We start from the raw sequence: 5337 nt of genomic DNA, 5'->3' as shown, positions 1-5337 counted from the left end.
GGCCTCGAACTCAGAAATCCGCCTGCCTCTGTCTCCCAAGTGCTGGGTTTAAAGGCATGGCCACCACAGCCCCAGCATGCCTTTTACTTTTGCAGGTCTTTTAAATATAAATTTAACCCATTGTAATTCCTATGTTCCTGTCTCTCCCTCTCCAGTGCTGGGATTAAAGGTGTGAACCGCCACCACTTTGCTCACTGTAACTCTAGACTCCAGAAACCAACTAATTTAGAGATCTGCCTGTCTCTGATGGGATTAAAGGCACGGGCTACCACCACCTGCTCAAATATTTTATTTGAGCTCCAAATAACTCCAACTCTCAGAGACCTAGAAAACAAGCTTGAACTATAGTAACCATTGAATTTACTTAAAATATTGTAAATCTCTTATCTGTGTTTTTAACGCTCAACAACAAAAATATCCATTCTAAGAAGAAAATTCAAAGGCTGATGTCCAACAGGATTGTTAACCATGTTAAAGGTAGAGCGGTTGGTGTCTTTGAAGACTGACACCTGTCCTTTCCTGCTTATGGACAGCCTGGGCATTTTCTTACTGTTCTTGATAATACCTTTAAATATTTTCTTCAGAAGCATTATTTAAATTACGGTTTGTAGGCATACATTGTTTTGCAATGTGCTTTTAATAAGGGTTCAATCTCTCCTCTAGCCCAGCACCCAGCAGAGGGAGTGGAGGAGAGAAGTTATTACGATGTGGGGTAAACGGATCTGCTCAGCAATAGTTCTTTGGGGGTAAGCTTGATCTTTTTTTTGTTTTTGTTTTCGAGACAGGGTTTCTCTGTGTAGCCCTGGCTGTCCTGGAACTCACTTTGTAGATCAGGCTGGCCTCAAACTCAGAAATCCACCTACCTCTGCCTCCCAAGTGCTGGGATTAAAGGCGTGTGTCACCACCGCCCAGCTAAGCTTGACCTTCTTTCTCAGCATTTTAGTCCCATATTAAACAGCAAATATGACCAGCCCTCTGGGCAGGCAGATATCACACACAAACTGGCAGCCACAATTCAGTCCTTTCAGAAGGCAGATACAAGGAACAAATGCCAGTTTCCACAGAAACATCAAGCTGCTACAAGAACCATAGGGGTAGTCCTCCAGCCAGATTCTCTCTCGATGGCAGTGTTACTACAAGTGTAAGGGTAAAAATTAAAACAGCCCAGCAGAGACCACAAACAACTTGGCAAAGACCGCAGGACAGCTTTCTGAGCTTACTGAGAGTAGCCATAATAAAAATATCAAGCCCCTCTAGGGACGAGGTGACCAGAAATGTAGAAACAAACAAAGACATATCTTGACCAGTCTAAACACACCCAAGTGAGTAATGGGCCACCTGGTGTTTATCCTAGAAGGTCTGAGGCTTCATGGTCAAAAATAGTGGGCCATCCAGCCTGTCAAAATGATTGCTTACGCAAAGTGCTGATGTTTGAAATATCCAATCATATGTAACCGCGCCAGAATTTCCCACTTTTCCCTTCCCCCTTGTGCCTCCCCCTATAAAAGTTCTAAACTTCCTGGGGTCTTCATCGAAATTCTCTCCCCTGCGTGGGATGAGTTTCGATCCAAGGGCCCTTGTTAGTAAACTGCCTTTTGCCATTGCATCAAGTCAGTCTCTCGTGTCTCCTTGGGTGCGCGCTAATTGGGACTTGAGATGGGGTCCTCTTCCTGGGTCCTTACACAAGTTGAGCTCAACAACGCTATGAAAGAGCAACCAGCACATACCTGTCACTAGAGAAGAATGCCTAGCAAACCAAACCAATGCTCAGTGCTCATCTCCCACTGTCTGTGGAGTCACTCCTTCCTCACAGGTCCATTCATGTGTCTGCTGTATCAAAATATCCTTTAACCCGTGTCCACTTCAGGGAAACATTCTTTCACATGTCTATCAAGAAATTCTTTCAGCCAGGAAGTGGTGGGGCACACCTTTAATCCCAGCACTTGGGAGGCAGAGGCAGGCAGATTTCTGAGTTCCAGAGTTCGAGGCTAGCCTGGTCTACAGAGTGAGTTCCAGGATAGCCAGCGCTACACAGAGAAACACTGTCATGAAAAACAAAAGTGTTCAAAGGGGCCATGTGGTAGAGCACTTGCCTGGTATATAGAGAAATTCTTTCACCACTGTGACCACAGCAAATAATTTCACATAACTTTTCAAAGAAATTAGAAGTTTCCACTTGAATGGTTTGTTTCTGAGATGGGAGGAATGTTAATCTGTGTTTTCCACAGATGCAACAAATCACATCCCCATAAATCCCGGGATCTATTAGCCACACACGGCTCTAAGTTATCCATTTCTCCTTAGGAAACCTGACCCATTAGTTCACTTTGTTTTAGCTGAGATAAAGTTCCAGTCCCTAAAAAGCCAAATAATTATTGTCTGAAGAGGCCAATCTGAATGCCAAGATTTTGGTGAAAATTGTTACATCTGCTCCTGGGCCTACTAAACCTTCCATTTCAATTCCATTGGTTTGTATTTTCTGCTCAAGTCTCTAATCATTTATAACAGTTTGCCAAAATATATGTTTTCTAGTCTCTCCTGAGTTTGAAATCTTCCTTTTTAAAATTCTTTTTCATTTTTATTTATTTATCTATTTAATTTATTATTTTTTTCTTTTTTTGGTTTTTTGAGACAGGGTTTCTCTGTATAGCTCTGGCTGTCCTGGAACTCACTCTGTACACCAGGCTGGCCTTGAACTCAGAAATCTGCCTGTCTCTGCCTCCCAAGTGCTGGGACTAAAGACATGCTCCACCACAGTCCGGCTGAAATCTTCCTTGTATGCACTGAAGTTGTTCTGACCTTAAACACATCCATAGTGTAGGGAATGTGGGACCATGCAACCAACCAGACAGGCATAAGAAGTGGTAAAACTAAGTGAGCTCAAACCCTGGGTATCTGAGATTGAGAACTGCAGGAGCAGAGCCACTTCCTACTTGTCTCTGTACCTGTTCTGAACACAAAACCAGGACACCCAACCCAGAGGACCCCAACACTCAGTTCTGTAGCACACCCAGCACCAGTTCGTCTTCCTTCAGGGAAGGCCTGTCACCTGAGGGACACACAAAAGGCTTTTCTCCCATACCTCCTGTGTACTGGGCCCTGTCTCCCAATCAGACCCAACCCTGCTCTTCTCTCCCTCTGCTTCCCCCCTTCCTGCCTGGCAAACAGACACCTCTTCCCTGACTTCCTCTCCAGGTGGCACAGCTGCAGTGCCTAGGTACCCAAAGAGGACACTCAGATCCACACCATTCATCCCAGACCCCCATATTCCCCTTCCAGTCCTGCCTGTAACAGGCCCTGACATCATCCTGAAGGGCAACATCCCCTGTGGACTCCCTGTTCTGCCTGCTCAGGGCTGGCATGCTGGTGACTTCTGGACACCACCAGCTGAGGGGCAGAATGAGATGACACCAGAGCAGTGAGGTTTTTTTGTTTTTTAATTTATTTAAAAAGACAGCCAAATCTGGAGAATGGGTCTCCAGAAGGTGGGCCTGGGGCCCTCACTGAACAACTTGTTTCTTAGCAATTTTTCTTTTCTTAGCACTGTTTTTAGAATTCTTCCTCACCAATGGAAGTTCTGGAGCATAAGAATAGGGGTGGATGTGCGGGCCATCAAAGGCATCTTCTGTTCTGAAGGCCAGGCCCACTGTGGCTGGGGCATGTGGCTTTGCTACCTCACTAGTAAAGCCACATTCACCCAGAGTTTTCCTCTCATCCAGCAGCTGGTCCTCGTTGAACAGCAGCTGCTCATCAGGAGGCCTCTTCAGGATCCCCTCCACTATGTGTTTGAGCTCCAACACTCGGCTGGACTCCTTGGCCTCAGCAAAGATGGTGGTCTTCAGGTATCTAATATTGACAAACACATCCATCCCTGTGGCTGCTTCTGGCTTGATGCACAGGACCTAAGTAAGCAGTGTCAACAACAAGCATTAAGTTTTTAATTGCTCTGGGGCTGAGTTTCTCTGACCCTGACAGGGAGTGATTGAATTCCATTTGATATCTGTGCCTGCAGGAGGCCCTCTAGGGTGTTGATAATCTGAATTCTTTAGTCTAAGGCTGGTCTTTGCCACACCTTATTCATACTGCAGAAGGCTGAGGCCTTCTTCTAGATTATTTCTAGGAATGCCTTGCCTAGAATCACGTTTCAAATGATCTTGCTTACCACAGTTAAGACACCTGACAGTTTGATTTTTCTTAAGACTTTTAGAAATTATTTCTATCAGCTAGCATTATAAGTGTGAGATCCAATCTCTAATCCATTCCTCTTTTGGTGCTGGTGGTGCCTTTAAAGGTCCCATCACCTGTTGCATTCTGAATTAGCATTTTCAAAAGCCAGTGATTCAATTAGTATTTTTCTGACTTCTGAATCTGATGATTCTATTCTCAGCTGACTTCAATGATTCAATATTCTTCAGACTTGTGAATATAATAAAATTCTGTTTACAGCTGAAGTCAATCTTTAAAAAGTCAGGGAAGGCTGCTTTCACAAGTCTGGGCCTTGTATAGTTTTAGTAAATGACTCAGACCTTTCTTGGTTCCTCAACCTCATCTCAGGCAGTTAAAGCTGCTAAATGACATAGCATCAAAGTATGATCGTCAAATTCAAGCTGCCTTTGTAACCCAGCATTTGGACCTTCCCTAGCAGGTAATCTTGGGAATATTAATGCCTCTAACCTGGTTCAGTTGTTCCATGCCCCCTAGCGTCCTCTTCTACCACATTCTCTATTGTAACTGAGGACCAGCTTCCAACATTGCTGTTGCCAATCTTACCAGAACAATTCTGTTCTGACTCACCCATGAATTGAGTATCTGCTTCACACAGGGTGAGTGCAAACCATAGGAAGCAACCTATTCCTTAAATTTCCTCCAGTCCAATAGGATTCCATTATGTTTTTTGGGTTTTTTTTTTTAAAATATTGATATTTATTTATTTATTTATTTATTTATTTTGGTTTTGGTTTTTAGAGACAGGGTTTCTCTGTGTAGCCCTGGCTGTCCTGGAACTCACTCTGTAGACCAGGCTAGCCTCGAACTCTTGAACTCAGAAATCCGCCTGCCTCTGCCTCCCAAGTGCTGGGATTAAAGGCGTGCGCCACCACCACCCGGCGGTTTTTTTTTTCCATAACCTTGGGGATGCCTACTGTCTCCTGGTATGTATTGTATGCAGTAATTGGATAAACTAAGGTTGGTTTTCTAATAACCTTGGACCAGCCCCTTTCAGTTTCATCATGTGACTGGCTGGTGGCATGGCAGGCTCTTGCCCAAATTCCTGTCTGTGTCTGACTGGTTTTCCTAGGTCTTTCTAAGGCTTTTCTCAATGTCCAAGTATTTTTCTTA

The 5337-nt window shown here is 44.3% G+C and overlaps 1 pseudogene; it reads right to left on the bottom strand.

Moving 5' to 3' along the window:
* Positions 1-3500: 3500 nt before the first annotated feature.
* Positions 3501-3869, bottom strand: LOC114615524 (annotated as a pseudogene).
* Between the last annotated feature and the right edge of the window lie 1468 nt (positions 3870-5337).

This window comes from Grammomys surdaster, unplaced genomic scaffold (assembly GCF_004785775.1).
Source record: "Grammomys surdaster isolate TR1022 unplaced genomic scaffold, NIH_TR_1.0 126826, whole genome shotgun sequence".
Taxonomy (NCBI): domain Eukaryota; kingdom Metazoa; phylum Chordata; class Mammalia; order Rodentia; family Muridae; genus Grammomys; species Grammomys surdaster.
This window is presented reverse-complemented; position numbering and strand designations above follow the sequence as displayed.